At 51.4% G+C, this 25,622-nt stretch overlaps 1 protein-coding gene across 3 annotated transcripts in view; it reads left to right on the top strand.

Moving 5' to 3' along the window:
* The first annotated feature begins 6,595 nt into the window (after window positions 1-6,595).
* The window catches only part of LOC116950383 (uncharacterized), a 96,921-nt gene continuing 77,894 nt past the window's right edge, over window positions 6,596-25,622 (top strand). For 2 of the 3 annotated variants that reach the window (XM_032968074.2, XM_032968072.2), the window contains exons 1-2: window positions 6,596-7,187; window positions 8,274-8,812. The gene's annotated coding sequence lies outside the window, so the exon portion shown is untranslated. Of the gene's footprint in view, window positions 7,188-8,273; window positions 8,813-10,371; window positions 11,683-25,622 lie in introns of those variants that run through there. The other variant, XM_032968073.2, reaches the window with a different exon arrangement.

Below are 25,622 nucleotides of genomic sequence, written 5' to 3'. Positions count from 1 at the left end.
TGTAGTGGGTTCACGTGAGAGACACACTAATTCAGAAGGCAACACGTTCATTCTACGACCACAACGGGGTAACTACACAACCAGTAACCACAACGGGGCAACTACACAACCAGTAACCACAACGGGGTAACTACATAACCAGTAATCACAACGGGGTAACTACATAACCAGTAATCACCACGGGGTAACTACATAACCAGTAATCACCACGGGGTAACTACATAACCAGTAATCACCACGGGGTAACTACATAACCAGTAATCACCACGGGGTAACTACATAACCAGTAATCACCACGGGGTAACTACATAACCAGTAATCACAACGGGGTAACTACATAACCAGTAACCACCACGGGGTAACTACGTAACCAGTAACCACCATGGGGTAACTATATAACCAGTAATCACCACAGGGTAACTACATAACCAGTAACCACCACGGGGTAACTATATAACCAGTAACCACCATGGGGTAACTACATAACCAGTAATCACCACGGGGTAACTACATAACCAGTAACCACCACGGGGTAACTATATAACCAGTAATCATCACGGGGTAACTACATAACCAGTAACCACCACGGGGTAACTATATAACCAGTAACCACCATGGGGTAAGTACATAACCAGTAATCACCACGGGGTAACTACATAACCAGTAATCACCACGGGGTAACTACATAACCAGTAACCACCATGGGGTAACTACATAACCAGTAATCACAACGGGGTAACTACATAACCAGTAACTACAACGGGGTAACTACATAACCAGTAACCACCATGGGGTAACTACATAACCAGTAATCACAACGGGGTAACTTCATAACCAGTAACCACCATGGGGTAACTACATAACCAGTAATCACCACGGGGTAACTACATAACCAGTAATCACCACGGGGTAACTATATAACCAGTAATCACCACGGGGTAACTACATAACCAGTAATCACCACGGGGTAACTACATAACCAGTAATCACCACGGGGTAACTACATAACCAGTAACCACCACGGGGTAACTACATAACCAGTAATCACAACGGGGTAACTACATAACCAGTAATCACCACGGGGTAACTACATAACCAGTAACCACCACGGGGTAACTACATAACCAGTAATCACAACGGGGTAACTACATAACCAGTAACCACCACGGGGTAACTACATAACCAGTAATCACCACGGGGTAACTACATAACCAGTAACCACCACGGGGTAACTACATAACCAGTAATCACAACGGGGCAACTACATAACCAGTAACCACAACGGGGTAACTACATAACCAGTAATCACCACGGGGTAACTACATAACCAGTAACCACCACGGGGTAACTACATAACCAGTAATCACCACGGGGTAACTACATAACCAGTAATCACCACGGGGTAACTACATAACCAGTAATCACCACGGGGTAACTACATAACCAGTAATCACAACGGGGTAACTACATAACCAGTAATCACAACGGGGTAACTACATAACCAGTAATCACCACGGGGTAACTACATAACCAGTAATCACCACGGGGTAACTACATAACCACTAACCACCACGGGGTAACTACATAACCAGTAACCACCACGGGGTAACTACATAACCAGTAATCACCACGGGGTAACTACATAACCAGTAATCACCACGGGGTAACTACATAACCAGTAACCACCACGGGGTAACTATATAAACGGGTCAGGTCAGTCGGAACACTGCCTGACCCACGATGCCGAGCACGAAGACCGGAGACCGAGGAGAAGACGCAGCACGTCGGGTTCCATTCCAGCAGACAGCCCCGATGGAACCCCGGGACCTCCCTTTTATGTCCCTCAGCGTGTCCCCGCTCCACCCTCGCCCCCATCCAGAACCTATTAGAAGGAACCTACTAGAAGGTTCTGGATCGCCTTCCACGTGTCCCCTGCCTGGCTCCGCCCTCGGCCACGCCCCCTTCTGGAAGTCACTAGAAGGTTCTGGGCCCTACAACACGTGTCTCCTCCGTCACCTTTGGCCTACATCCCATCACGTGCCCCCGCCGGCCAATCGGGCTACTACGTCCTCAATTGCCCCCTACTCTGCCAGCCCCAGAGACCTCCTCCATGACATCATCATATACTCTGCTGGTAGAGAGCGCTACTATACCATGACATCATCATATACTCTGCTGGTAGAGAGCGCTACTATACCATGACATCATCATATACTCTGCTGGTAGAGAGCGCTACTATACCATGACATCATCATATACTCTGCTGGTAGAGAGCGCTACTATACCATGACATCATCATATACTCTGCTGGCAGAGCTACTATACCATGACATCATCATATACTCTGCTGGTAGAGAGCGCTACTATACCATGACATCATCATATACTCTGCTGGCAGAGGAGCTACTATACCATGACATCATCATATACTCTGCTGGTAGAGAGCGCTACTATACCATGACATCATCATATACTCTGCTGGTAGAGAGCGCTACTATACCATGACATCATCATATACTCTGCTGGCAGAGGAGCTACTATACCCACTATTCCTCTCTCTGTCGGTAGATGGCGCTAGGCACCGTAGTGACCCATTATATGTCATTACATCACCCCCCCCCCCCCCCCCTTCGTAAAACTCAGCCTTCCCGGCTGATTACTATACCTCAAACAACTGCCTCACAAAATTTTGGACGACAGCAACAACAACAATAACAACAATATAAGCGGCAACCGTCGGCAAAACAATATGTACATAACTGAGGAGCACCCCAAAACAATAAATATTTGATGAAGAAGAGATGAGAGATTCGCGAGCCACAACAATAGCATCGTCATTGTACGTCATCACGCTTCAATTGTATCGTACCTGGAGGGCACTTTGCTCTTCCACTGCTGGATGGGGGCCTACCCACGCCATGCGAGGCATGGGGCGTTAACTGCCCGTACTTCACCACGCCCGTCAGCGAGGGTTGGTGACGCCGGGGGAGCATAGAAGCGCAGCACAACGGCGGGGATTTCCGCACTGCCCTCTGCTGCCCACCCCGTAGCTCTACAGCTGCAGCAGCAGCAGCAGAAACAGCGGAACACCACATCCAGTATGCCCTACGTCGTGGTTATGGGCGACATGTCACGTCCGTACGACCTCTCCGGTTCACCAGCGACCCAGAGAACATGGAATGCACCCAGCAGCACACCACATCAAGTATACCTCTCGAATATGGTTAGAAATGTTAAACTGATGGTGTCACCTTTATTGGCTATCTCTCTCTCTGTGTCACCCAACGATCGACAAGCACTGCTTTGCTCTTATAAAAATTATTCACCACACACGCACTCAAGTATTCACTGATATCAGTAATGGCAACACGTAGGTGATTATGTACCGACACAAACACGAGCCCTGATTCACGTAGACTCAGCTTCGAACACTCAAACCCAACCTCAATCCCCCCACCTCTCCCCACTAATCCTGCCTTTCTTCCCACACAGCAATCACTCTCTCCCTCCCACCTCCCCATTCCATAACCCACTCATCCCCCTCCACCCCAAACTCCCCACTACCTAACCACTCACCCTCTCCATCTCTTCACTACATAACCCACTCACCCTCTCCACCTACTCACTCCCTAACCCACTCATCCCCCTCCCCCTCCACCCCAAACTCCCCACTACCTAACCACTCACCCTCTCCATCTCTTCACTACATAACCCACTCACCCTCTCCACCTCCTCACTCCCTAACCCACTCAACCCTCGTATCTCCCTTCCCCGATCCGCAACCATCCCTCTCTCTCCCTCCCACCCCACCCACACCCGCCAGCCCACCTCCTCTCCCCCCTCCCCGCCCGCTAGCCCCCACCCTCTCCTTCCTTCCTTCCTCAATCTCCCACCCACAGCTCTCGCTGACCCTCACCGTTCGCTCACCTCAGCGCTTCCCTCTCGCCCGTCTCATAGCCCCTCCCCCCCCCTGCCATTCACTCCCTCCCTCACTCCCACCTCTCTCTACGCCAAACTCTCCCTATCCACTCCCACTTCACCCGCACACCGATCTCACCCTCCCCTACCTGTCTCTCTTCCCACTTGACCCACACCACCAATCCCCCCACCCCCCATTCCCCCCCCCCCCTCCTTGATCCCTCCCTGCATCATCCCTCCCATATATAGCCCACACACCCCATCGTACACACCCCTAGCCCATCCATCCACCCTCCCGGTAATTACCCCCCCGCCCCATCCCCTCCAACCCCCACGTAACAAAGTCAAAAGTCCGCCCGTTTCGCCTATCGGGGCAAGTGCTGTTCGCGAGTCGCACCCATGAAGGCGGGCACAGCGCGCGAGGGGCTGAGCGGCCAAGCACCGCGTCTGACCGCCTTTGTCTCCCCAGTGCCGATGTGTGCACACGCACCGCACCTAGGGGGTGGCCCAGGACCGGTTAGGATAATCGTCACTGGCGGTGTTGACCGTGAGCGGAAATCAAACTCGAAAAAACCAACACCCGATCGCCCACACCCCCAGCACACTCACCCACCCACCCATCCACTCTCCCGCCCTCTCCACATCTCCCACCCATCCACTCTCCCACCCTCTCCACATCTCCACCCATCCACTCTCCCACCCTCTCCCCCATCTCCCACCCATCCACTCTCCCGCCCTCTCCCCATCTCCCACCCATCCACTCTCCCACGCTCTCCACATCTCCCACCCAACCACTCTCCCACCCTCTCCACATCTCCCACCCATCCACTCTCCCGCCCTCCCCCATCTCCCACCCAACCACTCTCCCACCCTCTCCACATCTCCCACCCATCCACTCTCCCACCCAACCACTCTCCCACCCTCTCCACATCTCCCACCCATCCACTCTCCCACCCTCTCCCCATCTCCCACCCATCCACTCTCCCACCCTCTCCCCATCTCCCACCCACCCACTCTCCTACCCTCTCCACATCTCCCACCCATCCACTCTCCCACCCCACCACTCTCCCACCCTCTCCACATCTCCCACCCATCCACTCTCCCGCCCTCTCCACATCTCCCACCCATCCACTCTCCCACCCTCTCCACATTTCCCACCCATCCACTCTCCCACGCTCTCCCCATCTCCCACCCATCCACTCTCCCACCCTCTCCACATCTCCCACCCATCCACTCTCCACCCTCTCCACATCTCCCACCCATCCACTCTCCCACCCTCTCCACATCTCCCACCCATCCACTCTCCCACCCTCTCCACATCTCCCACCCATCCACTCTCCCACCCTCTCCCCATCTCCCACCCATCCACTCTCCCACCCTCTCCCCATCTCCCACCCATCCACTCTCCCACCCTCTCCCCATCTCCCACCCACCCACTCTCCCACCCTCTCCACATCTCCCACCCATCCACTCTCCCACCCTCTCCACATCTCCCACCCATCCACTCTCCCACCCTCTCCACATCTCCCACCCATTCACTCTCCCGCCCTCTCCACATCTCCCACCCATCCACTCTCCACCCTTTGCCCATCTCCCGCCCATCCACTCTCCCACCCTCTCCACATCTCCCACCCATCCACTCTCCCACCCTCTCCCCATCTCCCACCCATCCACTCTCCCACCCATCCACTCTCCCGCCCTCTCCACATCTCCCACCCATCCACTCTCCCACCCTCTCCACATCTCCCACCCATCCACTCTCCCACCTTCTCCCCATCTCCCACCCATCCACTCTCCCACCCTCTCCCCATCTCCCACCCATCCACTCTCCTACCCTCTCCACATCTCCCACTCATCCACTCTCGCACCCTCTCCCCATCTCCCACCCATCCACTCTCCCACCCTCTCCCCATCTCCCACCCATCCACTCTCCCACCTTCTCCCCATCTCCCACCCATCCACTCTCCCACCCTCTCCCCATCTCCCACCCATCCACTCTCCCACCCATCCACTCTCCCGCCCTCTCCACATCTCCCACCCATCCACTCTCCCACCCTCTCCACATCTCCCACCCATCCACTCTCCCACCTTCTCCCCATCTCCCACCCATCCACTCTCCCACCCTCTCCACATCTCCCACGCATCCACTCTCCCGCCCTCTCCACATCTCCCACCCATCCACTCTCCCACCCTTTGCCCATCTCCCGCCCACTCAGGGCCGGATTAAGGCACGGGGGGGGGGGGGCTTTAGGGGCTGCAGCCCATGGGCCTCCGCTAGCTGGAGGGCCTCCAGAGATTAAGTGAAACAGTTATTTCGTTTGGGAATTCTGAATTTTATTTGTTGTTAGCCTTTTCAAAATACATTTTATTTTTCTTTAACTTTGTTTTCCTTTTCAAAATATGACGGGGGGGCCTCAAAGTTCCCTGTAGCCCAGGGGCCTCAAACAATATTAATCCGGTCCTCCACCCACCCATTCGTTCTCCCACCCGCTCCCCATCGCCCACCCATTCATCCACCCTCTCCCCATCACCCACGAATCCCTTCCGTTCCTCCATCTCTGCAAGCAGCAACAGCAGCAGCGCGCTCCTCCGCTAGTGGGCGCGGTAGGCGTGTGTGGAGAGAGAGAAAGTCGAGCTGCGTCGAACCGTGCCGAGCCGTGCCAACTCTCCCCCCCCCACCCTCTCTCTGTGTGCCGAGCCGTACAGACTCCAACTCTCTCTCGCTCGCTCTCTCTCAGCAGAAGGCGCCTCGCTCGCAGGCGAATCGACACACGCTCCGGTGGTTGTTGCGTCTCTGATATAGCAGCAGCAGCAGCAGCCAGCTGGGCTCATACAAGCCGAGCTAAGCCGAAGCCAGCCCCGTCTCCTGAGTTAGTGGGGTGTGTGTGTGTGTTTCGAGAGCGCTTCGAATAGTATTCAGTTAGACACGCACGTACACACGGGAGTAGCTCAAGTGGACCCGACGATTACAGGATAATTTTGCAGTTCACCCTACAGCCAGAGTACACATTATTGTTAGTGTTGTGATATGTGCGTGAGTGCACGCGTGTGAGAAGAGCAATTTGCTGCTTAGCATCATATTCAGTGATCACACAACGACACATAGTGCATATCCAAAGTGCATTGGTTGAACGTTGCAGGCTGATGTGAATTTCAAACTATATCCAATTCAATAGTAGTTCGTATTTATGTTGTAATAATATATTTGTTTTGATGGTGGGATATTTATCAAACGTGAAGTTCATCTTAACAACGTCGCGGATTACCACGTGAGTATTGTGAATGTAATAATTATTACTTATTACAGAAGAATTGTGGCGGTACAGCACACCGAGTCGCCACATTGCTCAATATCGCCCCATGTTAATCATCAATCAAGGGGAAATTATTGCATTTCCACCTGGACTACCTCGTATGGAATCGTGTTGGCTAAATACGACTCGACTGCGACTACTCAGAATTAAGGTTAATCAATACATTGCGGTTAATTTTAATGCATTAACACACTTTTAACGGGGGGGGGGGGGGGGGGGTAGGTCATTAGGGCATTGAATTTCGAATGGCTCGGTGATTCTGGGAATTGCCGCACGAAGCGCGTCAAGTAGGTGATTGAAATTAAGCAAAATAGTTCATAAAGCGTCGACGAATATGGCCGTTGAAAGGGTTAAACGGTGTTAATTAAAACAACAATTAAAACAACAATAAAACAACAATAAAAAATAACATTGATGGGGGGGGGGGGGGGGGGGGGAGGAATACCACTGCGCTACGAACCCTCGATTCCTGGTACCGCAATCATCGGTGGGACGCCGAGATCGGAATAGGTTCTCGGCTCGAGCCGCACTGATTACGGGGAGGGTTAGAGGGGGGGGGGGGCTTTATCATCCAGCAGTGGATTGACAAGGGTGCACAACGAATGCGATCGATCGACTCTGTTGTCACGCACACACACGCACACATTTAATGCACCCTTTATAATGTTATAATATTACCAGTGCAATGAAACGTTAATCATACAATTGTATTTAACTTGCGTGTGAAAAATGGAATGGCCGTGGGCGCAACAAGTGAATGATTCTTGGGAATGCTTCTGCTGACGTTGATTAGTATGCTGATAATATTAGTGTGATGTAAATGAAATAATAATAATGATATTTATGAGATTATACCGATGATGTTAATGCGGAAGCTCATGATGTCGATTTGATGATTATGAGATAATGCTGATGTCGATTCAATTTACGATAATGAGATAATTCTGGCGATGATGTTGATTAGATAATGATAATGAGATGATGTTGGTGATCATAATGATGATAGGCGTTTATTTAAGAGGCGTGTTCCCGTCTTCACAGACTCGGCGCCGTGCGCGTGCAACCTCCCGAGGGAATGAGCAAACGAACGACATTGACGAACGAATGAACGAGCCACTTCGTCGGCACGAAAGTCAAAGACGGAGTGAAGGAATACATGTAACACCAAAGGAAGGACGCGGGGATCAGGGCGCGTGATGTCATTCAACATCGCCAGCGGCATCGTGCCCATCGGCACCACCGTCAACAACAACATCACCTGCCCAGCTTAATGAGAGAACGGATCGCGAACGCCAGCTGATGTGCAGTATACATTGACTGCTGCAGATCTAACTGCAGGGATAATTTCTGCACGCGGCAATAAAACAACTGTTGTTTCGACTGCTGCTGCTGCTGATAATTTGGATAATCATTTGCGATGTGCTAGATGTCATTTATTTATTCATCATTAATTAATTAATTACATCTGCGCAACGTTGCGTCGCTGGGGTCGGCAGACGGAGCTCCCGGCCAATGAGAGAGGCAGAGGCGAATCCGTCGCGACTCGGGATGAGTGACAAAAGAAGGCGATTTCAGCAGAGGTGCAGCACTCACTCACTCATCCACCAACCCACCACCCACTCATCCACCCACCCACTCATCCACCCACCCACTCAGCAACCCACCCACTCATCCACCCACCCACTCATTCACCCACTCATCCACCCACCCACTCATCCACCCACCCACTCACCCACTCACCCACCCACCCACCCTCACTCACCCCCACCCACTCACCCACCCACCCACTCACCCACCCACTCACCCACCCACCCACTCACCCACCCATCCACTCACCCACTCACCTACCGCACTTACTTACTCACTCACCCACCCACCCACTCACTCACTCACCCACCCCACTCACTCACTCACCCACCCAACTCACTCACCCACCCACCCCACCCACCCCACTCACTCACCCACCCCACTCACTCACCCACCCCACTAAACCACCCACCCAATCCACTCACTCACCCACCCACCCAAACCACTCACTCAACCCACTCACTCAACCCACTCACTCACTCAACCCACTCACTCACCCACCCACCCAACCCACTCACTCACCCAACCCACTCACTCACCCAACCCACTCACTCACCAAACCCACTCACTCACCAAACCCACTCACTCACCAAACCCACCCACCCAACCCACCCACCCACCCAACCCACTCACCCACCCAACCAACCCACCCACCCACCCAACCCACCCACCCACCCAACCCACTCACTCACCCACCCACCCACCCAACCACCCAACCCACTCACTCACCCAACCCACTCACTCACCAAACCCACTCACTCACCAAACCCACTCACCCACCCAACCCACTCACTCACACACCCACCCAACCCACTCACTCACCCAACCCACTCACTCACCCAACCCACTCACTCACCACCCACCCACCCAACCCACCCACCCACTCAACCCACCCACCCCACTCACCCACACAACCGACTCACCCACCCACACAATCCACTCACCCACCCACCCACCCAACCCACTCACCCACCCACCCACCCAACCCACTCACCCACCCACCCAACCCACTCACCCACCCAACCCACTCACCCACCCCACTCACCCACCCCACTCACCCACCCACCCAACCCACTCACCCACCCAACCCACTCACCCACCCACCCAACCCACTCACCCAACCCACTCACTCACTCACCCACCCAACCCACCCACTCACCCACCCACCCAACCCACTCACTCACCCACCCACTCAACCCACTCACCCAACCCACTCACTCACCCACCCACCCAACCCACTCACCCACCCACCCACCCAACCCACTCACCCACCCACCCAACCCACTCACCCACCCACCCAACCCACTCACCCACCCACCCACCCAACCCACTCACTCACCCAACCCACTCACTCACCCAACCCACTCACTCACCCAACCCACTCACTCACCCACCCACCCAACCCACTCACTCACCCACCCAACCCACTCACTCACCCACCCACCCAACCCACTCACTCACTCACCCAACCCACTCACTCACCCAACCCACTCACTCACCCACCCACCCACCCAACCCACTCAACCCACTCACTCACTCACCCACCCAACCCATTCACTCACCCACCCAGCCAGGCACCGACTCACGCACCCAGCCACGCGTCCAACCCACTCACGCACCCAGCCACGCGCCCAACCCAATCACTCACCCAGCCACCCACGTACTCATCCACCCACTCGCCCAATTACGCATCCGCCCAGCCAGATGCACACACGCATCAAGTAGCTCGGTGGCTTGCTCACCCAGCCAGCCACCCGCTCAACCCAACCCACGAAGGCATTTATTAATTCACTCGGCCACCCACTCGGCCACCCACTCGCCCAATCATTCACTCAGCACACTCGCCCAATCATTCACTCAGCCACTCATTTATCCATGCACGCATTCACGCACATTCTTATAAACGCATCGAGTCACTCACTCCTACTACTAATATTTAACCCCATTCACCCAACCATTCACCTACACACCTACTCGCGCACCGACTCGCTCATCCACTCTCCTAGGCACCCAGTTGCACACTCATCCATTCACCCACCCATTCGCTTTTTCATTCATCTCATCTATTCCCCCAGTGACTCACACAAACATTAATCGACTCGTATCAATCAATGCACGCATCCACTCGCTCTCTCACCCGCTCTACCACCCATCGACTCTTACACGAACAGACGCGCGTACCCCATCGCGCACTGCCCAGTCGTACTCACTGGTATATTCATTCACCCATCCACACATTGATATACACACACACACACACGTCTCACGAATTGGATATTTCACGCACTATCTCACTTGCCCTCTCACCCACTGACTCACGCACTCGCCTCTTCACATTTTCACCCATCCACTCGTACCCATATTCACCCATCCACTCACTAATTCACTCACCCACAATATCACGCCGCCGCATGCACTGTCGCGAGCATCCGTGTTGCCACCCACTGACCATCTCACCCATTCCCCAACTCATTCACCATGTCATTAACTGCCTCACCACCTCACAGCCGCACTTGATAAACACCCACCCAACGTTTAACCGCTCACCATCTCACTCACCCACTCGCTCACTCGATTACCATCTCACTCACCAAGGAGCTTGACCGCTCGCCATCTCGCTCACACAGCAGCTCATTATCTCACCATCTCACTCACACACTCCTTCGCCCGCTCAGTCATTCGCTCACCATCTCTCTCTCTCACACGCGCAGGCTCTTTTTAATATGCTCACTATCGCACTCGCATTCACACACCCGCGCGTTTCAGATCACGCAACACCACCACCACAGTGATAATGCGACAACAGCATTAGCTGCCATCAACCTATTCATCCATCCATCCATTATCTAGGTGTCGTGCTAAGGTGAGTACTGTATAATGATGTGGTGGCAGTCTTTGCATCTCGTGATGATGATGATGATGGTTGGTTCTAACCCCGCTACACATGCAATGGCATCGCTATGAAGGAGGAGTTACAGATGACGATTGATGTTGCAGTTATAGATCTGATGGTGGATAGACAGACTGACTCTCACCACGTTGTAGACGATGCTTACGATGTTGCAGTTACAGATGATTATGATGATATTAATGTTGCAGTAACAAATCTGACGGTGGGTAGTCACACAGACTGACTATTTTGGCAAATCGCCCGATGATGCTGGATGTAATTACCAGCGAAACGTCGTACTTGAACTGTAAATGTTGTGGATTTACTCTCCAACACACTGGCGGGCTGAAGTAGTAACTCACTGGCGCGTTGTTTACGTGACAAACCTTATTATGAAGACTGACTCTCACCTCGTTATAGATGTTTAGGATGGTGATGTTGCAGTTACAGATTTGAAAAATAAGGTCTTACCTCGTTAGACAACGGTGATCATAGGCTCTTCGTTATAGACGTGGTCGTAATGGACTTTCACCTCGTTATAAATACCGACGAAGATGATGATTTTGGGCACTCGGTTATAGCTGTGAAAGTATCGGACTCACCTCGTTAGTTATGATGATGAGCTCTCCCCTAATTCTACTATCACAGGTATAGTTGCAATAGTTAATGGACTTTCACCTCGTTAGGAATGCTGATTTATGATGGGCTGTTGGTTACAGTTGTGACAGTAATGGATCTTACATCGTTATGCGTAATGATGATGATGACCATGCGTTATAGACGCGACGATGTCTTTCCTATTCCGGAATCCTTCCTTTACGACTGACGATCGGATACACGTCTTAAAGATGATGGTGAGTGTGGCGATGGATGCTAGTGGTGGTGCTGGCGGTGATGGCAATATATTTGTCTCTAAATGTTATGACGAAGCGTAATGACGATAATGTTGCAAAAGGCAACAGGTGCTCGTTAATGTAGCGATGATGATGATGATGGTGCTGGTGGTGCTGGTGGTGATGATTCTAAAACGGATGTCGATGACAGCGATGGTGACGACGGTGATGGTATTGTCGAGGTAAAGCCGACGAAGGTTGCTGTTTGCGCGATGGGCAATGCGATCGGCAATCGATGTGCTCGGAAAGAAGGGGCATTGCGCGAAACGTCGCCAATCGTACATTGTTTCCTAATTAAGAGCACGCACCGCACGGCGTTACTCACGCAACGCGCTGGATTTGTTGCTGTTGCCGTTGTTGCGATAAACAACATCTTCAATGATGTATCACTTGACGAACAGAATACGACTAAACATTAATTTCCCCCAATTAGTGGAACGCAATTCGATTGCATGGTAGGGAAAATCAAAATCCCACCCGTGCTTTTGTTGCTAGCCACTGTCAGCAGCGCGTTAATTAAACAGGGGTGCTTCAACAGCAACAAAAATAAACCGGTAACACTTATATGGGACCATCGTTTTTGTTTAATGGAAAAAGAACGGACAATATGACACTGTAACGTGATAACAAATGTTTGTTAATAGCTTCAAAAATGAGTCTCCACTTCAATCTTGATTTGAAGGAATCCATACTCTTTGATTCTTTCGGTAAAGTCACGTAGGTAGAAAAATAATAATAATAGATCACTAATAGATGATTTTTCTACCTAAGTGACTTTACCGAAAGAACCACAGAGTATGGAGTGTCCCACTTGTTCTCGCCATCGTTGTCAACGCGTGCCTGGAATCTCCTCCAGGTGTACTCCAGCACCCAGAGGAGGAGACACAACATTAAATTTCGATTTAAAGCTTTCGTGACTGCAATGATTCATCTTCTTTGGTTCTTTCGGTAAAGTCACGTAGAATGAGTGACTTTACCGAAAGAACCAAAGAAGAGACACAACATTGCTGGCTGTGTTGTCGCAAATTCTAAGGAAGCGTCAACGGTTTTTGTTGTTGTTGTTTAAGCACCCCTCTGTATACTCGGTTGTCATCGGTACGGCAAGTGGCTGCTCTTCGAACGGACTGCGCCCTGGCATAGGAACGTGGAATTCCCACCACTGGTGATGAACCCTCGCCACGCACGCTGTTTGGGGAGATGATGAGACGTCGGCGCTTTCGATGGTGGATCTGTGGATCTACTGGGAACGAAGTCTTGTGTGTGTATGTGTGTGTGTATGTGTGTGTGTATGTGTGGGGAGCGGTAGTGTAGTGGTTATCGGGCTGCGCTATGAACCTGGCGACCCGGGTTCGATTCCCGCTCACGGCCAACACCAGTGACGATTATCTGAACCGGTCCCGGGCCTCCCCTAGGTCGACTCAGCCTCAAATGAGTACCTGGTGCGGTGGATAAAAACCTTGCTACTGGGGAGACAAAGGCGGTCGGGCGTGGTGCTGGCCACCCACCCCCTCGTGTACCGTTCCGGCCTTCATAGGTGCTCGCTAACAGCACTTGCCCCTACAGTGTTGAGGCTATACGGGGGATCTTTATCTTTATGTGTGGGGAGCGGTAGTGTAGTGGTTATCGGGCTGCGCTACAAACTTGGCGACCCGGGTTCGATTCCCGTTCACGGCCAACACCAGTGACGATTATCTGAACCGGTTCTGGGCTTCCCCGATGTCGACTCGGCCTCATATCAGTACCTGGTGCGGCGTGTAAACATCGTCACTGGGAAGACAAAGGCGGCCGGGAGTGGTGTTGGGCCACCCACCCCCTCGTGTGCCGTGCCGGCCTTCATAGGTGCTCGCTAACAGCACTTGCCCCAACAGTCTGTTAAGGCTATACCGGGGATCTTTGTCCTTTGTTTGTTGTGTGTGTACACGTGTGTTGAGCTTCGTTAGCACCGCACGCAGACACCCGTGCTATTCGGAGGTGCGGCGGGGAGAGGACAATGAACTAAACATAACATAAATCATTCTGAAAAAAACAAATGAGTTTTCAAGATCAGTGGCTCCTTGGCCTTGGGTGCCCGCACGCCCTGGGGGTGCGAGACACGGCCAGATGACTTTTTTTTTTAGGTCAATCATCGAAACACGCAAATTAATTACGGGCACGTAAGTAGAACTACTTTGTTTCATCAAACCTATGGATTTATTAATATTATACTTTTTTGTTTACGATTAAGAACCAGGGGGGGGGGGGGGAGGCAAGGAAACAGTAAATGTTAAGAACCGCCGATCAAGATTATTTGAAAGTCCATCGCTCGCAGTGGCTTGCTCATATCGGAAGGAAGAGCGTTCCAGACGGCCGCACAAGCACATCTGTAAACGCGCGATGCATGCGGTGACCGCCTTTGTTCGACGGCCGAGCTAAAAGCCGCTGCTGCGAGGATGACCGGAGTGTTTTATGCTCATTGACGAGATCGGCAAGGTAATTGTGGTTCATTTGTAGCAAGCACTTGTGTGTGTGCGTGCGTGTGTGCGTGCGTGTGTGTGCGACCTTACAACGCAGCCGTTCGGCAAACGGAAGCCAATGCAGCTGAGCGAGCACTGGACGGGTACGGTGTCGGATCTGGTGCACGTGGTCGGTTGGATGCCTTCTTTAGATCGCACACCTCCTGGCTCTGACACTCCTCATCCCCGATCACTCCCTCCCATCCCTCCCATTCATCGCTCCCTCTCATCCCTCCCTACTCTCCCTCCATCATCCATCCCTCCCTCCCCTCCATAATCCCTCCCCTCCCCTCCCTCCATCATCCCTCCCTCCCCTCCATAATCCCTCCCTCCATCATCCCTCCCTCCCCTCCCCTCCCTCCATCAGCCCTCCCTCCCCTCCATAATCCCTCCCTCCATCATCCCTCCCTCTTCATCCTTGCAGACAGCCGTCTGACAGCCGCAACACGCATCAGAACATCAACAGCGACCCGATGCAGCACCACCTCCCCTTCACGAATGAAACATTTAACGAAAAAAGGCCACTGCAGTTGTGCATTCGTGGACATGCAACCCAACGTATGGACCCGCGTAGTAAACATGACACAGAGACCCATAGAGATGCACAGAGACTCATAGAGATATCCATTTAAAGACAAGCCACAGTAGTGCGACTGTGGTCCGTGCAACGCGAACTCTGGACCCACACGGTAAACTCACCGTGGTCTGCGCTCCTTCAACGGAGCAGAATCGTTCAATTGTGGAAATGCAAACCGAATCATGGACCATATCGTAAACCCACTGCAGCCTTGAGCTCCATCAACGGAGGAGGAGGCGGAGGAACAGCGACACGGATTATCTCTCTCTGCCGAAGCCCTCTCGTCGTGGCTAGCAGCAGCAGACCGCGACATTCGCATTCATCTCTTGGACCGAGTGCCATTTTTATACGTAAGAATATAATCTTTAGAGGTCCGTTGTGGGGCCCCCTCGTTTTACGAGACGGACGGGACGTGCAGAAACAACGGACCAGAGATAGCGAATGTACTTGTGCTCCCAACCCAGGGGTGTGTGGGAAGCGTTAAGAGCGCTTGTAAAATGCACCCAACAAAGTCTGCAGGTGCAAGTGTTAAATTTGCGTGCAGATTGTGTGCGAAGTGGCTCGCACCATCTCATCCGCTCGCCATCTTGCTGACCCAGTCGCTCACCATCTGACTCGCCCAGTAGTGTACCGACTCACTCTCACACACACTCACTCACCATCTCACTCACCCAGTAGTGTACCGACTCACTCTCACACACACTCACTCACCATCTCACTCACCTAATAGTGTACCAACTCACTATCACACACACTCACTCTCACACACACTCACTCACCATCTCACTCACCCAGTAGTGTACCATCTCACTCTCACACACACTCACTCACAATCTCACTCTCACACACACTCACTCACCATCTCACTCTCACACACACTCACTCTCACACACACTCACTCACCATCTCACTCACCCAGTAGTGTACCAACTCACTCTCACACACACTCACTCACCATCTCACTCACCCAGTAGTTTAGCATCTCACTCTCACACACACTCACTCACCATCTCACTCTCACACACACTCACTCACCATCTCACTCTCACACACACTCACTCACCATCTCACTCTCACACACACTCACTCACCATCTCACTCTCACACACACTCACTCACCATCTCACTCTCACACACACTCACTCACCATCTGACTCGCCCAGTAGTGTACCAATCTCACTCTCACACACACTCACTCACCATCTCACTCTCACACACACTCACTCACCATCTCACTCTTACACACACTCACTCACCATCTCACTCTCACACACACTCACTCACCATCTCACTCTCACACACACTCACTCACCATCTCACTCTCACACACACTCACTCACCATCTCACTCACCTAATAGTGTACCAACTCACTCTCACACACACTCACTCTCACACACACTCACTCACCATCTCACTCTCACACACACTCACTCACCATCTCACTCTCACACACACTCACTCACCATCTCACTCTCACACACACTCACTCACCATCTCACTCACCCAGTAGTGTACCAACTCACTCTCACACACACTCACTCACCATCTCACTCACCCAGTAGTTTAGCATCTCACTCTCACACACACTCACTCACCATCTCACTCTCACACACACTCACTCACCATCTCACTCTCACACACACTCACTCACCATCTCACTCACCCAGTAGTTTAGCATCTCACTCTCACACACACTCACTCACCATCTCACTCTCACACACACTCACTCACCATCTCACTCACCCAGTAGTGTACCAACTCACTCTCACACACACTCACTCACCATCTCACTCTCACACACACTCACTCACCATCTCACTCACCCAGTAGTGTACCAACTCACTCTCACACACACTCACTCACCATCTCACTCTCACACACACTCACTCACCATCTCACTCACCTAATAGTGTACCAACTCACTATCACACACACTCACTCTCACACACACTCACTCACCATCTCACTCTCACACACACTCACTCACCATCTCACTCACCCAGTAGTGTACCAACTCACTCTCACACACACTCACTCACCATCTCACTCTCACACACACTCACTCACCTAATAGTGTACCAACTCACTCTCACACACACTCACTCACCATCTCACTCTCACACACACTCACTCACCATCTCACTCTCACACACACTCACTCACCATCTCACTCACCTAATAGTGTACCAACTCACTCTCACACACACTCACTCACCATCTCACTCTCACACACACTCACTCACCATCTCACTCACCCAGTAGTGTACCATCTCACTCTCACACACACTCACTCACCATCTCACTCACCCAGTAGTTTAGCATCTCACTCTCACACACACTCACTCACCATCTCACTCTCACACACACTCACTCACCATCTCACTCTCACACACACTCACTCACCATCTCACTCTCACACACACACACGCTCACTCACCAACTCACCAATCCAGCAGCAGCAGCAGCTCACTCGCTCACAATCTTACTCTCACACACACTCACTCACCATCTCACTCTCACACACACTCACTCACCATCTCACTCTCACACACACTCACTCACCATCTCACTCTCACACACACTCACTCTCACACACACTCACTCACCATCTCACTCACCCAGTAGTGTACCAACTCACTCTCACACACACTCACTCACCATCTCACTCACCCAGTAGTTTAGCATCTCACTCTCACACACACTCACTCACCATCTCACTCTCACACACACTCACTCACCATCTCACTCTCACACACACTCACTCACCATCTCACTCACCTAATAGTGTACCAACTCACTCTCACACACACTCACTCTCACACACACTCACTCACCATCTCACTCTCACACACACTCACTCACCATCTCACTCTCACACACACTCACTCACCATCTCACTCTCACACACACTCACTCACCATCTCACTCACCCAGTAGTGTACCAACTCACTCTCACACACACTCACTCACCATCTCACTCACCCAGTAGTTTAGCATCTCACTCTCACACACACTCACTCACCATCTCACTCTCACACACACTCACTCACCATCTCACTCTCACACACACTCACTCACCATCTCACTCACCCAGTAGTTTAGCATCTCACTCTCACACACACTCACTCACCATCTCACTCTCACACACACTCACTCACCATCTCACTCACCCAGTAGTGTACCAACTCACTCTCACACACACTCACTCACCATCTCACTCTCACACACACTCACTCACCATCTCACTCACCCAGTAGTGTACCAACTCACTCTCACACACACTCACTCACCATCTCACTCTCACACACACTCACTCACCATCTCACTCACCTAATAGTGTACCAACTCACTATCACACACACTCACTCTCACACACACTCACTCACCATCTCACTCTCACACACACTCACTCACCATCTCACTCACCCAGTAGTGTACCAACTCACTCTCACACACACTCACTCACCATCTCACTCTCACACACACTCACTCACCTAATAGTGTACCAACTCACTCTCACACACACTCACTCACCATCTCACTCTCACACACACTCACTCACCATCTCACTCTCACACACACTCACTCACCATCTCACTCACCTAATAGTGTACCAACTCACTCTCACACACACTCACTCACCATCTCACTCTCACACACACTCACTCACCATCTCACTCTCACACACACTCACTCACCATCTCACTCACCCAGTAGTGTACCATCTCACTCTCACACACACTCACTCACCATCTCACTCTCACACACACACACGCTCACTCACCAACTCACCAATCCAGCAGCAGCAGCAGCTCACTCGCTCACAATCTTACTCTCACACACACTCACTCACCATCTCACTCTCACACACACTCACTCACCATCTCACTCTCACACACACTCACTCACCATCTCACTCTCACACACACTCACTCACCAACTCACTAACCCAGTAGTGTACCATCTCACTCTCACACACACACACGCTCACTCACCAACTCACCAACTCACCAATCCAGCAGCAGCAGCAGCTCACTCGCTCACAATCTTACTCTCGCCCTCACCAAGATTTACACTCTGTCGGCACGTGCCGTAGGGATTGTTGGGGGCTGTATCGACAACAACAACAGCAGCGGCGGCAGCTCGTAGCTCGGTGGCGCGTGTAAAGAGCTGCAAGCACCGCGGAGTTGCGCGCCGGTGCGGAATTCCATTCCAATGCTTTTCTCCTCGCGATTTTTGAGGCCTCCGTGTCCACCCCCTACCCCCGTCACCCCCCCCCCCCCTCCGTCACCGCCCCCCCCCACTCCGCTGCCGTTGGGAGCGAGCCTGCAGTGGGCCCAGAGTTGGCAAGCGTTGACTTGATGGGAGCCCTCGGACAATAGACTGATGGGGGGACACTGATAGAAAGACAGATCTGTGTCTGTTAGGAGACCTCTGATAGTAAACTGGTGATGGACAATTATCGAAAGACAGATCAGTCACTGATTGGAGTTTCTCAGACAACAGACTGATGATGGACAATGACAAAAAGACAGATCAGGCCATGGTTGCAATCTTCAGATAACCGACCCCCAGACTGGTATCTGATGCGTTTGCTAGACAAAAGACGGATGATGATGTCTCCAATGGCGTCTCTAGACCACAGACGTTATTTAACTATGAATTTTTTTATTATATTTTTTTTATTTAAAGCTTTCGTGACTGCAGTAATTCATATTCTTAGTTCTTTCGGTAAAGTCACGTTGAAGGGAAACAATAAAATAATAAAAAAATATATAAAACAATAAAAATTCTCATTTTTTTATAGTTTTATATATATTGTATTATTTTATTGTTTCCCTTCAACGTGACTTTACCGAAAGAACTAAGAATATAGATTTTTTTTCACAGGTAAGGTCCCAATGAGCTGTGTAGCTCGTTTTAGGAAGAGACCTGGCTATCACAAATGATAGCATCATAATGTTGAAATTTATAGCAGCCAAATACCACATCGGTATGGGTATTTGTGTAGGCGTGTTTTGTATGTCCGTGTGGGTATCTGCGGGGAATGGTGGTGTAGTGGTTAGCGCTACGCTGCGCTACGAAACCTGGCGACCCGAGTTCGATTCCCGCTCACGGGGGCCAACACCGGTGACGATTTTCTGAACCGGTTCTGGGCCTCCCCTAGGTCAACTCGGCCTCAAATGGGTACCTGGTGCGATGCGTAAGCATGTGTGGTGTTGGCCACCCACCCCCTCGTGTGCCGTGCCGGCCTTTATAGGTTCTCGCTAACAGCATTTGCTCCCTACACTCTGTTAATGCTATAGGGAGATCTTTGTCTTCCCATGTATGTACGTTGAACTTCTTTCGCGCCGTACATAGTCAACCGTGCGAATCGGAGGTTGCGGGGGGAAGGACAACAAACTAAGCACAAAAAAAAGCAATTCTAAAGAAATGAGTTCGCCAATCTAGCACAGCGGCTTCCTAATTTCGGAACGGAAGAGCGTTCCAGACGGCCGCAGAAGCGCATCCGAATGCAGTGACCACCGCCGTTTTGGATGCGATGAGGGTGACTGGAGGTCGCGCGTCGTGGTTTGTGCTCATTGGCGAAATCGGCGAGGTACCAGCGCCCCCGGGGCTAGAATCTCGCTCGCGGCCAACACCGGTGACGAATGATCTGAACCGGTCCTGCGCCTCTCCTAGGTCGATTCGGCCTCAAATTGAGTACGTGGTGCGGTGTGTTGAACATCGCCACTGGGGACACAAAGGCAGCCGAGCGTGGTGTTTGCCCGCCACCACCACGCCACCTTTTCTGTGTCGCCCTTCATAAGTGCTCGCGAACAGCACTTGCCCGAACAGTCTGTAAAGGTTTTATGGTGTGTGTGTGTGTGTTGGCTGTGTGTAGGGCTATGGTGACGCAGCCACGTGGCGTACATGGCCCCTCGGTGCGGTGCTTTCGCGTGTTATCGTGGTAGACTGGGAGACGGGAACAGACAGAGACACGTGGAGAGAGACAGATACGTTGGTGGGAGGGGGCAGAGACACGCGCACAGGGAGACAAGAACAGAGAACACCTCTAACAGGGTCACTGGGATAGGAAGAATTGACACGTGGAGACAGAGCGAGGCAGGGCAAAGAGACACGTGGAGACACGCGTAGCTGGACAGCGGGGAAAAGGGACACGGACACACGAGGGAAAGAGACCGGGAGATACGTGAGGACAAGACGGTCAATAGAGATGGACACGGAGACACATGGAGACAAGACCGTGATACAGCAGGGCAAAGAGACACGAGAGACACGTGACGAGAGACGGAGAGAGAGGAAGACAGTTGGAGAGAGAGAAGGAGACGGGTGGAGAGAGACACTGAGATACGTGGAGACAAGACAGACAAGAGAGAGTCACGGAGACACGTGGAGACAGACGGACAAGAGAGAGACAGGGAGACACGTGAAGACAGACAGACAAGAGAGAGACACTGAGACACGTGGAGACAGACGGACAAGAGAGAGAGACGGAGACACGTGAAGACAGACAGACAAGAGAGAGACAGGTGAAGGCAGACAGACAGACAAGAGAGAGAGACACGTGAAGACAGACAGACAAGAGGGAGAGACACTGAGACACGTGAAGACAGACGGACAAGAGAGAGACACTGAGACAGGTGAAGGCAGACAGACAAGAGAGAGACACTGAGACACGTGAAGGCAGACAGACAAGAGAGAGAGACACTGAGACACGTGAAGGCAGACAGACAAGAGAGAGACACGTGAAGACAGACAGACAAGAGAGAGAGACACGTGAAGACAGACGAACAAGAGAGAGACACTGAGACACGTGAAGACAGACAGACAAGAGAGAGAGGCACGTGAAGGCAGACAGACAAGAGAGAGAGACGGAGACACGTGAAGACAGACAGACAAGAGAGAGACACGTGAAGACAGACAGACAGACAGACAAGAGAGAGACACTGAGACACGTGCAGACAGACAGACAGACAAGAGAGAGACACTGAGACACGTGAAGACAGACAGACAGACAAGAGAGAGAGACACTGAGACACGTGAAGACAGACGAACAAGAGAGAGACACGTGAAGACAGACGGACAAGAGAGAGAGACACGTGAAGACAGACAGACAAGAGAGAGAGACACGTGAAGACAGACAGACGGACAAGAGAGAGACACGTGGAGACAGACAGACAAGAGAGAGAGACACGGAGACACGTGAAGACAGACGGACAAGAGAGAGAGACACGTGAAGACAGACAGACAAGAGAGAGAGACGGAGACACGTGAAGACAGACAGACAAGAGAGAGACACGTGAAGACAGACAGACAGACAAGAGAGAGAGACACGGAGACACGTGAAGACAGACAGACAAGAGAGAGAGACACGTGAAGACAGACAGACAAGAGAGAGACACTGAGACACGTGCAGACAGACAGACAGACAAGAGAGAGACACTGAGACACGTGAAGACAGACAGACAAGAGAGAGAGAGACACTGAGACACGTGAAGACAGACGAACAAGAGAGAGACACGTGAAGACAGACGGACAAGAGAGAGAGACACGTGAAGACAGACAGACAAGAGAGAGAGACACGTGAAGACAGACAGACGGACAAGAGAGAGACACGTGGAGACAGACAGACAAGAGAGATAGACACGGAGACACGTGGAGACAAGACAGACAAGAGAGAGACACGTGCACACAGACAGACAAGAGAGAGACACGTGAAGACAGACAGACAGACAAGAGTCAGACATCAAGGCTGGGTCGCTATCACGTTAGGCTCCACACTGGGATTCGTGCTGTCACCTTAATTGGAGTTCTTGCCGTGACGTCCTTGTTCTAGCAGAGAACGTGCTACACGAGGAGCAATCATCTCACGTGTTTCTTGGTTTTATGGACCTGGACTGGACCCTAGGTTAACTCGGCATAAAATTTGCACTTACAACGTTACTGGCTATCCGGTACTGGTGTGATCAGCCACAGTATTAAAACATGTTCATCATAATAAGAATTGTCATCATCATCATATCCTCAACCACCATAATGATTCCTTAATCACCATATATTTACCATCATCTCCTTCCGCAGTATTATCATCACCACCACCTTATAACCCACATCATCAATTAATCATCATTGTCATCTTAACCATTATCATCATATCAATTAATCATCACTTTAATCAACATAATCATTAATTGTTCATCATTCAACATTATCATCACCGTCACATCGTGTTGACAAATGTCTATGTTCCGTGGCTTCACGAACCCCTCACTGACCAGCGCGGTGAAGTATGGTTAATATATAACAAAGCCCAAAATGGTTTGCAGAGGAAGGGGGGGGGGGGCTGGGGGCTGCGTGGGGTGGGAGTGGGCCCTCATCCAGCAGTGGATCGATGAGGGCTGCGCGTGCACTCACAGTAACGCGGGTGTCCACATTTCACTTGGAAAAGAGGGTAATGGATCTGAATGGGTCCTAACCCGGATAAATAAAGAGCATCGATCACTCTATCAGTTAATCGATAACTAAGGCAGATAAATTCAATGCGGTTGGGTTTGAAGGTCACGCATTGACCAATGTGTTGATCACAGACCTGTAATATTTTCTAAATACTGGCTTAGAAATAATAAAAATAGAAATATCTCGTTGCATGGCGCAGTGATGTGGAGTTCACGATGACGAGAATATTCTTCGTCGTCAGGTATGATCGATCCACTGCTGGATGGACTCCTCCCCCGAGACGTTACCATATAGCACGACCCCGTGATTTAAACATCCACTCAGCACCCCAGCATGACGTGAATTTAAAACGAAACAATATTTTATTTTACCAGGGTAAGTCCCACTCGGCTACAGAGGATTTTTTTCAGAAGCGATCTGGCCACAAATGATAGCTCAACGAAGTGGCTTATTATCGTGTTGACATTTATAGCAACAGCCAAATACTCTAAACGAGTGATGTTGTTGATTCTAAATGTGGGAGTGCAAAAGGACCCGGAGAAAAATCCACTCGATCACGGGGTGAGAGAAACACGCAAACTCCAGATATACAGCAACAGGCATCAGGGTCTGGATCGAACCCATGACCTCCTGTATACCAGGCGAGGTAGTTAACATTTCACCAGGAGAGAGAGAGAGATGAGAGAAACACGCAAACTCCAAATATACAGCAACAGGCATCAGGGTCGGGATCGAACCCACGACCTCCTGTATACCAGGCGAGGTAGTTAACATCTCACCACGGAGAGAGAGAGAGATGAGAGATACACGCAAACTCCAAATATACAGCAACAGGTATCAGGGTCTGGATCGAACCCACGACCTCCTGTATACCAGGCGAGGTAGTTAACATCTCACCACGGGGAGAGAGATACACGCAAACTCCAAATATACAGCAACAGGTATCAGGGTCTGGATCGAACCCACGACCTCCTGTATACCAGGCGAGGTAGTTAACATCTCACCACGGGGAGAGAGAGATACACGCAAACTCCAAATATACAGCAACAGGTATCAGGGTCTGGACCGAACCCACGACCTCCTGTATACTAGGCGAGGTAGTTAACATCTCACCACCGTCGGTGGACGTCCTCTGGGTTGGTGTTCCATCCCTTTGACTGCCACTCCATCGCTCGTCTCGGCCACCGGCCACCGTCCTGCCCGTGCCCCACTGAATTTTCCGGATTAAATTCATTATTTGGCGACGGCTGCAGCGTTAGTGGTGGTAGTGGTGGCGCACGAGTACAATTAACAATGACGACAGGAACAAATACTCGGCACCGTTCGTCAATGACGGTGAAATATAGGATTGGCTGAGCCCTTTCCGGAAATCATACGGGAGGTGTTAAGATGTTCAAACACCACTTAGATAACACCTGTTGCAAGGCATCAAGTTCGCACTATCAACACACGCTTCTTGTTAAAACATGCAAAAACGAAGTGCTTTTCTC

The sequence above is a fragment of the Petromyzon marinus genome, chromosome 39 (genome assembly GCF_048934315.1).
Source record: "Petromyzon marinus isolate PM22_M1 ecotype Great Lakes invasive population chromosome 39, UKy_Petmar_22M1.pri1.0, whole genome shotgun sequence".
In the NCBI taxonomy this organism is placed as follows: domain Eukaryota; kingdom Metazoa; phylum Chordata; class Hyperoartia; order Petromyzontiformes; family Petromyzontidae; genus Petromyzon; species Petromyzon marinus.
This window is presented reverse-complemented; position numbering and strand designations above follow the sequence as displayed.